Below are 12,641 nucleotides of genomic sequence, written 5' to 3' on the forward strand. Positions count from 1 at the left end.
TTTGGTCAGGTTTGACTATGTAGACAAACAATCTAGATAAATAATTCCCAACCTTGGCTCACAAAAACACCCTTTTTCTCCTTTGTAGTGTGTTTTCAGGCCTTAAATTTTTTATGTTCCTGCTTTAACACTTCACTTCACAATGCCTCCATAAAAAAGTAATGCTTTTCTCTTTTGTTAAAAGAGGAATATCCTCCCAAGGAGCTATCTCTCAAGATGTGCTGAAATCTCAAGAGGAATCATGTTTTACATTAAAAAAAAAAAAAATGCCTTCCTGTGTGTTATCTTGTTAGATAACCCCCCAAATCATGTGAGGTAGGCAGGGAGGCAAAGCTGCTCCAGAGAAGTTTGGGCAACAATATAATAGACTAATTGAGCACAGAACCTAGACCTCCTCAGTCTTTACACTACTGATACCTATGAATTTATATTAGAATAACTGTGTATAAAACAAGCACATAAAAAGACATGACTATGCAGTAAATGCATACAATTTTCTCATCTTTATTTTCAAGGAGAAGTAACAATTGCAATTACTCACCCCATAGAAACTGGAATTGCTTCCCCTGGGTGACAGACACACCCTTATCTCTACAGGTCCAGCTGCGTTTCTCTGTCCTTTAGTTCATTTTATTCAGATGCTTGATGTGCATCAGGACCAGTCCCCAAATGAGCATTGGTTTATTCCTCCTTCCTCTCTTTGTTCTTTCTTTTTCCTACTTTTTTATCTCCCTCTCTTCCTTCCTCCTTCCCTGTTCCCTCCCTTTCTTCCTTCTTTCCTTCTTACCTTCCTTCCTTCCTCTCTCTCTCTCTTTCCTTGTTTCTATCTCTACTTTCTATTTCTTTGTTCCCACTCCCACTCCAAAGAAGTGATGAGAAATCCTTGATTCCCTACATTCACGTTCTCTGTGCTTTCATTTTTTTCCCTTGGCCCAATAATGTAATGCCAATTATTAGAAAATATAATTCACTGTGTCTCACACTATTATTGATAATCTACTCGAGCATTTTCTTCACATTCTTAATATCCCCAGTGTCGGAGAGAATTATAGCTGGGAAGCTGACTGCAGGCCTTCGTGTAAGGAGAGGAGAGAAGAATGCTGTTTTCACAGGCAAATTTTTTTGTTGTGTGGTGGGGTTTCATGATTTTCCTAGAGCAGTTAGACATTTTTTGTGCATTTACAATTATTTTTGCCAGAAAAAGACTCTCGATGATTAAGTTTTTCTTTGCTTTCTTCAATAGGAATAAGATGATAAAAAATGTTTCAGTAGATTAGTTTAAAGAAGTGAAACTTTGCAAAGATATTTACAAGATATCCAGTATATGGCGATTCCTGGCAGTTTACATGTGCATTATGGCTCACTCTGCCATTTGCCAGTTTAAATGTGCATTTGACTCTAACTTTCTTTGGCTCCTGAATCTTCTCCTCTCTCTCTCTCTCAGCCTCATTCTGTTTCCACACTTCTTTCTCACTCAGTCTCCCTCTCTCTCTCTCTGCACACACACACACACACACACACACAATCAAGGTGAACTCTTCGAAGATAAACAAGTAAATTCCATATCTGTCCTTCAAAATTCAGCAGTCAGCTTCATCTCTGTTCTGGGAACTCTATTTTTTTTAATTTTATTCATTTTATTTTATTACTTTATTTATTTATTTGCCAAAGACAAGATTTATGAACTTAACATGGGTTAAGACAGAGCTAGAGAGAAAAGATAAATAGAAGAAAAATTATTTTGGCAATAGCACGGTGAATAAGAAAGGAAGTGAGAAGAGCACAGAAGATGAAGACAAGGTTGAGAGAAAAATTAGTCCCTCCTGGCCAAGCAACATGCTTTCTGGTGACCTGGATATGAGAGAATCCCAGTGGAATTTAAATATCAAGACCTTGGGTCCTTTGTTAGGTGCACAACACATACACACAACACACTTCCTTTCTGGGCCACCAGCCCCAGAGCCTTTGTCTCTGTCCTGTCTTGGTTATTGAAGCATTCACATAGCCTCTTGCATAACTTCTTGCATAATTTTGGGATAGACAACAACCTCTATAGCTACCTGCCCTCCTCCTGTCCTCTTGTACTATTCTTCCTGAAAAAAAAGCTTGCAGGTACTTACATTTGGAGAATTTCTGTGCTAACCAGGATAGAAAAATAGATAATAACAACAACAAACTAGAAACAGTTACAAACATTTTCAGATTTTATTTATGATCAAACTCTCTAATACATTTTTTATAAAATCCTATAATTTGCCCACCCATGCAATGAAATGATACCCTTCCATACCTTTTTTATAAAATAAGTCATGTTCCCAATGGAATAATTTTGATTTTGTCATAAATATTTTCTTAACATTGGGCTCCATAGTTCAATCAGCCCATCATTTAGAATCTCGTTTTGTTTACTTGTCTTTTTTAAATTATAAGTAGGCACAATACATTTGTCCATATGAAATAGGCTGAGTAGTATAAAATCAATTACTGACTTCATAAAACATACCTTCCTTGGACTGTAGGCAAGGACAAATTCAGCAATATCACCAGTGCTCAATAGTAACCAACTAGGAGATGGTCTCTTAATTTCCTAGGATTGCCATGACAAAACACCACGAACTGGATGGCTTAATTAAAACAAGAGAAATTTATTCTCTCACATTTCTGGAGGCTAGACATTTGAAATAAGGTGTCAGTGTGGTTTGTTTCTTCTTGGTGTGAAATTGAGGATTTTCAACATGCCTGTCTCCCATCTTCTTGGGTGGCTCTCAATCCTCAGCATTCTTTGATTTATAGATTCATCACTCCAATCTCTGCCTCCCCTGTCTTCACCTGATGTTTTCTCGATGGGTCTGTGCCAAGTTTGCACACGTGTTCCATCAGTACACATTAGAACATGGCGTTTCCTCTATGCATGTTTGTCACATTAGTAAGAACACTAATCATATTGAATTTAGGACCCACTTTAATCCAGTATGAACTTGCCTTAACTAATTACATCTGCAAAGATCTTATTTCCAAACAAGGTCACATTGGGGTTTCAGACAAAGATGAATTTTCTGGTACACTATTCAACCTACAACAGACAGTAAACAAGGACCATTCTACTTACTGAAAGGCAAACTAAAACAAGATGGTGTCCTTGTCTTTATTCCATTATCTGCTTAGTCTATATTTTACTCTTCTGCAGAACAGTGAGGTTTACATGTACTTCCAAGGTGAAGGAAGTCACACTGACAGCTACTTTACCATATCTAGGTCCTTCCTTGAAAATCAGCATAAGAAGTCAGAGTCACATGCCCAGTACCTGAGGTTCTGACAATAAAATGTACTCTTTGTATTGATTTAAAGCTTTGTGTTTGTAATTCACATGACTAGACAAAACAACTTTTTAAAAATTTGCTTTAATTTAAATTCAATTAATTAACATATAGTATATTATTAGTTTCAGAGTTAGAGTTCAGTGATTCATCAGTTGCATATAACACCCAGTGCTCTTTCCACCACATACCTTCCTTAATGCCCATCCAGTTACCCTATCCTCCCACCCCACCCCTCCAGCCACCCTCAGTTTATTTCCTATGATTAAGATTCTCTTATGGTTTATCTCCCTCTCTGATTTTGTCTTGTTTTATTTTTCCCCACCTTCTCTTATGATTCTCTATTTTGTTTCTTAAATTCCACATATGAGTGAGACAATATGATAATTGTCTTTCTCTGATTGGCTTCTTTCTCTTAGAATAATATTTTTTAGTTCCATCCATGTGGTTGCAAATGACAAGATTTCATTCTTTTTGATGGCCAAGTAATATTCCTGTGTGTGTGTGTGTGTGTGTGTGTGTGTGTGTGTGTGTGTGAATGAATAAAGAAGATGCCATATATATATGGCCATTCATCTGTCAATGGATATCTCAGCTTTTCCAATAGTTTGCCTACTGTGGTCATGGCTGCTATAAACATTAAGATGCATGTGCCCCTTCGATTCACTATATTTGTATCCTGCAATTGCTAGGTCATAGGATAGCTCTATTTTCAGGTTTTTGAGGACCTTCCATACTGTTTTCCAGAGCGGCTGTGCCGGCTTGCATTCCCACCAACTAACTCTATGAGAGTGTTCCCTTTTCTAGGCATCCTTGCCAACATCTGTCATTTCCCGACTTGTTAATTGTAGCCATTCTAGACTGAACAACTTCTAAAATGACTTTTAGAGAACTAAATATCTCTTTAACTTGGTCTACTTAGTAGAGCTTCTAGTAAAGAATCTAGTAAAGCTTCTTTAGTTCTTCTTTAGTTCTTCTTTACTAGAAGCTCTACTAAGTAGACCAAGTTAAAAATAAGGCATACTGATTCAAATTGATGAAAAGAAAATCATTCTACATGGTGGTAAATTATAAAAACATAAATATTAAACACCACACTCCCCCCCAAGAAAATAGGGTCATTTCCACAGTTTGCATTTTTTTTCAAGAGAATATGTTTTATTTTCAAATTACAGTTTTATACCTGTTTTAAAAACAAACATGTTTGCTCTTTAGTCCCTTGTATCCCTCTGCATTCTTGTCAGAACAGATTTTCTGTCAATCTAGTTAAAATTTTGTATCAAGCCTGTCCTTCCTCCCACCCCACCATGCCCTTGTAGTTTTATTTTGTCCCATAATAAAATAATTGGTGAATATGGCTTAGAGGCATCCTAGGGTAGTAATTAAGAACATTGATTCTGGAACCAGATGGATTGCATTCAACTCCAGTCCCCAACAGTATATGAATTTGCATCAGGTACTTGACCTCTTTGTGCCTTAGTTTCCCTATTTACAAGACGTGGATGGTGAAAAGAGCACATTCTTTCTAAGAACATTATGAGGATTAAATGAGTTAATATCTCTAAAGCTCTTATGCATTATAGAGTATTTGTTAAATAACTAAACGTCTGCTAGAACAGAGGCTTGCTGATGATGGATCCGTGTCTTGCATCTCTATTATTTTCTATGGCACCAGACAGTGTTCTGCACTTAATATATATGCAACCCAATATCTATTTGCACAATATGTATTTGAATTGAGGTAAATTAAGTTCCCCTAGCAAAATTCTTGTCTCTACATGTGGACTGATTTTACTTGGGGGAAAAGGGATGTCTGTCCTTCTTGGAGGTTTACAGAGCTCTATGAAGTTAGAAAGTAACTGATCTGTGCTCATTGAGCATAGCACTGAACATTTTGAAAAGATCTTTTGCAAGTATCTTTTCCAACTTCTCTTGTCCAAGCTAAATAACCCAGCTCAAAACTTATCTTCTCTTGGAATCTTTTACATTAAACTCAGAAATATATCTCTTCCTCTGTATTCCTCAACATTATTTTTTGTGTTCTGTAATAATATGATTTATAAAGTTACCATAGTTTGTAAAACTGGAAGGCATGGTAGAAATTTCCAGGCCAGTGATTATTGCCAATGGTGCAGATCATAGTCCACACGGAATTTAGATTTGTCTTTTAATACACATGACTGGGGCCCACCATCAGAAATTTGGATTATCTAAGACAGTAGGGTATTGGCTTCAAGTTTAAGATCTGAAGTCAGATAAGATTTGATACATAGTATGGTCCCTTTTGTTTGTCATCAAGTGACTCCAACAGTGCTTGTCAAACTTTAATGTGCACACAAATCACTGGGGGCACTCTTGAAAGTGCAGGTTCAGATTCAGCAGGTCTGCAAGAGGCCCAGAATTTGGCATTCCCAACAGACTTCAGTTATTGATGGTCCAGAGAACAATACTTTGAGTATTAAGGACCTAAAAGCTCATTGTTTAATATATCAAAATCTCAAATTCCTCATATGTCAAATAGAGCTGTTGTAAAAATTAAAGGGTATATAAATAGCTTTACCACATGGCCATGCTCAATAAATGTTAAAGATTTTATTAATATAATTATTAAGGCCAGCTTCATGGGCTCGGGCCAGTATACTTGCACAGAGCTCTGTCTTAAAGGGGTTTTGTATTTGGTTTAATTCTCTTATCACCATCTTGAATTCTTTATAATTTTATCTCTGAACATGTATTTTATAAGTGAAGTTTAGTGGGGGCAATGAGGAAGGCATGTGAGCAGAGTAGACACTTGAAATATGCATTATTACCAACATTACTTGCCAACCATTTGCATTTAAAACTTACAAGTTACCAGCAGCACAGAATTCTGATGGACTCACAGTGAATTTGAGTCCAGTAAGTCTCAAAAGTACATGGTAAATGTGTTACATGACTAAGTAAGGCCACATTTTCCCCAAGAAACCATGCTTTCTATTTGAACCAGAACTTGATTTTAATGAGGAATGAAGACAATTGCACTCTAAGAATTATGAACATTCCAGGATCTCTATTATATCCTCTCCTACTCAAGTTACTTCCCTATAGATTAGCTAGCCACTTACACTGAAAATATGCTTTAGGAGGAAAGAAATAGATAGGGCAACCCATAGTTCTTTCCTTTTCAATTATTTCTTATTTAACATTAAGTTGAAGGTGGAGAGTATTGGTACAGAATGTATGCATATCAAAAAGTGAAATGCTTCACTGCCATGATTCCTCCTGCAGACACTGCTCAAGTATGACACACCCGGTGTTGGTGAGCTGGACACGGAGACATGGAGCCCCAAAACAGGGCCACTGAAAATTAGCCCCCAGCAGCCTGGACCCTTGGGTCCAGTCCCACAGCCACCAAAGATCAAGATTTCTTCAACTTCCTGTGTTCTGGATGCTACAAAGAAGGTAGAAGAAATCTTGAATGTCATCCTGTCTCCAAAGGAATGGGTGAAAGACACACAGTCGCAGATCCTGCAGGTGTCCAGCACTGCCAACACTGGAATGGATCATGGTGCATCCCTGCAGCAGCTGAATCTGAATCTGCAATAGCAACAGGCCAGGGAGAACTGGCATCTTCCCTGTGTGCAGAGAGCTGTACTCACAGTATTTTGCTGAGCAGATCTCGGAGGTCACCATCAACTGTGTGGAGAGGGGTCTGCTTTTGCTGCAAGTCCAGGACTTGATCTATATGACCATCACCACCTATCAGACCTCACATGAGAACAGTGTGGCATTTGGCTCCAGGAAGGTACTGTTGCCCGAACAGGGAAGTCAGACATGGGGAGGACAATTGCAGAATTAGAAACAGGAAAGAGAGGTTTGGAGAGCCAAGTGAAGGAGCAGAAGGTCATGTGTGAGGCCACCGAAAAGAGGGAGAATGAGAAGAAGACAGATGGAGGAGAAGCAGCACAATGAGGAGACTCAGTTCCTCAAACAGAAAAATCAACAGCTGAATGTCCAACAGGAAGGCAGTACTGCACCAAAGAGGTCATAATTTCATATGGGTCTGTGAGCACTGCAAGCATACCCCATCATAAGCCCCTTCTAAAAAAAAAAAAAAAAAAAAAAAAAGGTAGTTTCCTGGAGAAAACAAAAGTGAAATGCATACAGTTAAGTTAATTTTGTGTAGGGTCTCCTGTTCTGGTAAAAGCAAAATATACATGGATATATAAGCTCAGATTGTGACTTGTGCAATTTTGGTGATTCTGTACATAAGTGTCTTTATGTGTGCATTTAAAACTGGCATTGTGCAATATAAAAATGAACAGTGAAAGTCATGCAAATAATTTAAATTTGACTTTTCACTAATTAGAATCACAGTAAATAGCAAAGAAAACACACCATGACAGGTTAAACAAGAGACCACGAAATAAAGGGAAAAGTTTTATGCTTCAGTATCTTTTATGGGTTCTTTTTCCCTCTGCTTTTTGAACAGGGGTCCCTCTAGTCTCACTTTGTACTCAGCACCAGAGATTATATAGCTGGCTCTGCCATTGTTATTCTAATCACTATCTAATCACTAGGTCTGAGGAGGCCACGGGGGCTTCAAGTTGAAAATCCCTAAGGAAAACTAGAAGCACATTTGCAAAATTATACAGGTCAGGAAACTTATCTGTAGTTGCACAAAATTCTCCACCTATAATTTATTGGCAAAACTAACAATATATATATATTTTTTTACTTTGCACAAATGCTGTTTTCTGAGGAATGTCTGATTATTTTATGTGGTGTTCAGATTCCCCTTTGGAAAGAAAGTATCAGGACAGTGCTTGTTCCATCTTGTGTCATCAAGAACTTGTCCCTCTCTTTTCTGGATGCGTGCACTATTTCAGTTGGCCACACCAGTGACACAGACCACGCTCTCACTTCCATTGGGATTACACATCGTACCTCAACTCCCCAACTATACTGAGCCTTGGAGGCCTTCCTTATAGCACCCTCCACACTGGATAGATTTCCACACAGTGTAGTCTTTTCCTGATGCGTGAATGAGCAAATAGGCTGTTATGCAGAAGACTGTGAGCCCATTTTAATAATTTCCAAAGGAAGAGGGGTCAGATTCTGAGGCATTATGTTAAATTCTAGTTTGGACTGCATTTACAGTTTCACCAGAGAGAAAGCTGCCATGTGTCAGTTATTATACAGTGTTGTCTTCATCTTTCTGGATGGAGGCTATTTGATTCCACTATTTCAATTTATTATTGTGAGATAAATAATAGTTCTTATAATTGAAAGTGAGTAGGAAGACATGGGACACAATTTCGAAAGATAGGAACTGCCTAAATTGGTCCTCAACTGATGCAGCGTCTGCCCTGTGTAGACATCTTAAAATCCATATTCCATTCATATAGTCCCAGCTGGAGCAGCTAAGACTTTCACCCCATATATTGCACAATTGACTCTCTGCCTTGTGTGTGGTGGGGGGTGGAAGGGGGAGTTTGCTCTCCTCTGGTGCTTCATGTATCATCTGGTGCCAGAGGCTATGAGAATACAACATTGATGGACCAATGGCCTGATCCAATATGGCAAATCCTATATTCCTGCTTGGGTACAAATGAATAACCTCATATAGTTCTGCACACATTCAACAAAATGATGAAAGGGAGAAAAAAACAAATGGAATTTCCTGATCATTGCATTCCACTTTATTTCTCTGTTCTAACTTTGTAAGTGAATTCAATGTCTGTAGAAGGCAATTGATGGCTCTAAAAGAAAAGGAAAGAAAAATGTTAAAGCCCCAAACCACTATTTGAGCACTGTTAAGCTTGGTTTTCTTCTCCTGCTGGAATCCACCACTGGGCTCCTCATCTTGCAGCCTTTAAAGGTCATCTCAGCATTTCGGAGCTCAGGGATTGCAGGTTCTCCAGGACAGGGCGGCAGCCTTAGGTCTGCTGCCTCTTATTAGTAGGAGGAGCAAGGAAATGAGAACAAAAGAGGGAAGAATTGATGAGGCCTGTAGGAAAGAAGAAAGTGATGCTTCAGTTTGTCTCCAAACCTCTCAAATACGTCTTCTAAGGGATCATGCTCCATGCCAATCATTTCATCCTCTCCGCAGCCCGCTGTATGCACACTTTCAGCTTCTAACTTTATAGAATGCCCTACGATTTAATTTTTCTGCCTATCTCATTCTCGTGCTATGCCTTCTGTGTCCTACCTCCAATACAAAGTCTTCCTTAATCAACCCAGACTACAATATTCCTCTGTCACTGTGAGTTGAAGGATTTATTATATATTTCTTGCTTGTCATCATGTTGCTCTGTGCCTTAATTTTTATTTAGCACAAATACATGTTTCTTCCTGTTCGGTAGTTTCATTAGGGGAAGGCATGGTGCTTTTTCTCACCTACAGTTGCAGGTAGTGCCTTTTACATCATAAGTTCCTAATTAATATTTATTAGCAAAAATTACTGGGTTATCCTAAAAATAAGCCTATGTAGGCCATTTGTTTTTATGTGTGTACATATTTATATATATGCACATAAATACTTAGGCATATGTATACATATATGGGCATATGTGTGTGTATATAGTGATTTTTCTATGTAAGTAACTTTCTCCATAGTCAGTTGATTTTTCTTTATTTTGAAGTTTCGACCCTGGCTGAAAATAGCTGAGCAGAGCCTGTATTTCCAAGGGCCAAGGGCCATGAAGCACTACCCTATTCCAGAGCTGCCCACTTCCCCCCACCCCAGCCCCGCCACCCACCCTGTTGAGCATCAAGGACCAGGAAGTCTGATTCCAACTTGATTATATCTAGGTGGAGGAAGGAGGAAGGAGGATAACCCATCCATCATACCCCAATCAGCCAATTTAAAAGATCAGGGCCTATTAACCAGACAAGAATGAGCAGGACAAATGTGCAAAAGGCCCAATGGGCATAAACAATATATGCAATGCAAGGAGCCAATACTGCAGAAAGAGTGCAAAAATAATTGAATGCGAATACTGTACATAAATCCAGATGAGATTCGAGCTGTGACCTTGAGGTGAAAAGGCTCCTTAAAAGGCAACCAAAGCTTTCTATTCTAAAGGGATTAAATCTCTGAAAATCATTCTCTTTCTCTGCATTCATGTTTCACACTTTGCCGTGCTCACATAAAAAGGGCAGATATACCAGCAGTTCGGTGTTTACTTTCTTGTGTTTCTTTTCTTCCCAGATAGCTGGTATCGGCTTTACCACAGATCAGAGTGGGTGAGCCTTTTTCACCTTCTGATTATGGCTTGTAATTGTCAATACCAGGTTAGCAAGCTTTCTAATGGAAATTACCAGTGCACGGAAGAATGATAAAGCAATCTGCTCAGGTGGGAGACATATAGGCTCCGGAGCTCAAGTCATCTTTTCTAGGGCTTACAATAATTATGAGAGCAAATTTAATAAACTTTTGCATGAAACTTGTAACAGAATATGCGTAGATTCTATTGTTGCCATAGCATTGCAAACTTGAGAATACCAGCAAAGAGCTCACGTGTTCAAACACAGCTAGGCAAGGCTTTATCTCGACTGTTTTTCCATGGCCTCTGTGTAACATTCGAATCCAACTCCTAAGACAGGGTTGCCTGGAGCATTTACAAGTTTGATTTTTCCTTTCTCACCAGACAGGTGGCAATGATCACAGAGCTCAAACTTATTTAGAATGGCAGCTACCACAACAGACAGTGGTTCAGAGCTTGAAAGGATTAAAGCTGGATTAGGAGGAGGAAGGATGTATTCCCAACGGGCAATATTTATAACAAGGAGGAGGCTTTTTTCCACCTCCTCTACAAGAATAACAAGGAGGAAAAATGAATCCCAGCAATGATTCTCAAAATGGCAAGATGTGGGCAGGACTTAAGAAATACACCTTTCTAATTCCCAGGCAATTTATTGTGTGTATGCCTAAGTATCCAATTAGCAGGCACAGATGCCATTTTGCATTAAAAAATATAGGGTTTTACAACTGCAAACCAGCTGTGCCCATAAATTTCACCAATCACTTTGCAGAGGTCTACAGAGAATTTAGACTTGAACCTCATGGAATTTATTTTCCTCTGTGTTAAATAATCAAAGATTGATTGGCATTTTTCTGTCTAGTAAAATATTTTCCTCAAAGAAGAGTCAGAAATCACAATGCAGGTGCAATAATAAGCCTCTAAAAAACTAGCAGAAATAGATTATTTCTGACCCATGAAAAGCTTACATTCTAAACCAGCTATGGCCAATGGAATTTTTTGCAATGATAGAAATGTTCTAAATTTGCACCATCCATGATAGTAGCCCCTCAGCCCATGTAGTGATTGAGCCCTTGAAATGTGGCTAAAGCAACTGTGAGACTGCATTCTCAATTTTACTTAATTTTAACTAGCTCAAATTTAAATGACCACATGAGTGATTACCATATTGAACAGCGCAATTCAGCATCATTCATGTTGTTAATGTATCAACAAATTAACAAATGACAGTCTGAAATCAGATAGACACCTGATCCTTGATAGCCATGTGATAGCCATACAAGCTAAAATGGTTAACCAGTTAACCATGTATTTCATCTGGTAAATGGGAATAATCATGGTTCTTCCAGTATTGTCAGGTGATTAAAGGCATGATGTGGAAATTATTTGACCTCTTGCTTGAAACTAAGCAGGCCTTTAATCAATGTTCTTGAATCTTTCTTATTTTGTCTTTCCCTCTTTTCTTTTCTCCTTTTTTTCCTTCCTTTATTAGATAAGAAAGAAGAACCCCCCCCCAAAAACAGCAAATGGACAAGATCTTCAATAAGGAATATTGTTGTATCTGCCACTTCCACAAGTTTATTGTTCTAAATGGGAATTTTACATGAAAGTTGCCTGTAAAGCATAACTAGTTTCTATCCCAGAGCCCCTCTGCAGAGCCTCTGCATTTAAATGCACATACTTCTCAGTGCCCCATACACCCAACTTAGTTCTCCATTTAGCTGTTGAGTTTAGTTGTTCTCAGTCAATTTTTTTTTTTATCATCTTTCCAAATTCCAGGTTAGAGAAATCTAAATGGATCGAGATGTTCCTCTCTGTTATTATCAAGATCTCAGGGTTCAGCACAAACTCATGAAGAGCATCTACCCAGAACATGGCTGAGTTCAACTTGCTCTTTTTTTGCTTTAACTTGCTACTCATTACCCATGACTTAAAGGGAACAGTGAGTAACCCAACAGGAGAATATTGACTAAGATCGAACATGGAAAAGTCAAGAAATAAAGAGGATACTAAAAAGCAAAATAAAATATTTGTACTGATAGTTCCTGTTATTTTATAATAATTTTTACCTATTCATAGA

The 12,641-nt window shown here is 38.3% G+C and overlaps 1 pseudogene; it reads left to right on the forward strand.

The window, feature by feature from the left end:
• Window positions 1–6,568: 6,568 nt before the first annotated feature.
• On the forward strand, window positions 6,569–7,347 carry LOC116571477 (annotated as a pseudogene).
• Window positions 7,348–12,641: the final 5,294 nt, after the last annotated feature.

The sequence above is a fragment of the Mustela erminea genome, chromosome 13, assembly GCF_009829155.1.
Source record: "Mustela erminea isolate mMusErm1 chromosome 13, mMusErm1.Pri, whole genome shotgun sequence".
Taxonomy (NCBI): domain Eukaryota; kingdom Metazoa; phylum Chordata; class Mammalia; order Carnivora; family Mustelidae; genus Mustela; species Mustela erminea.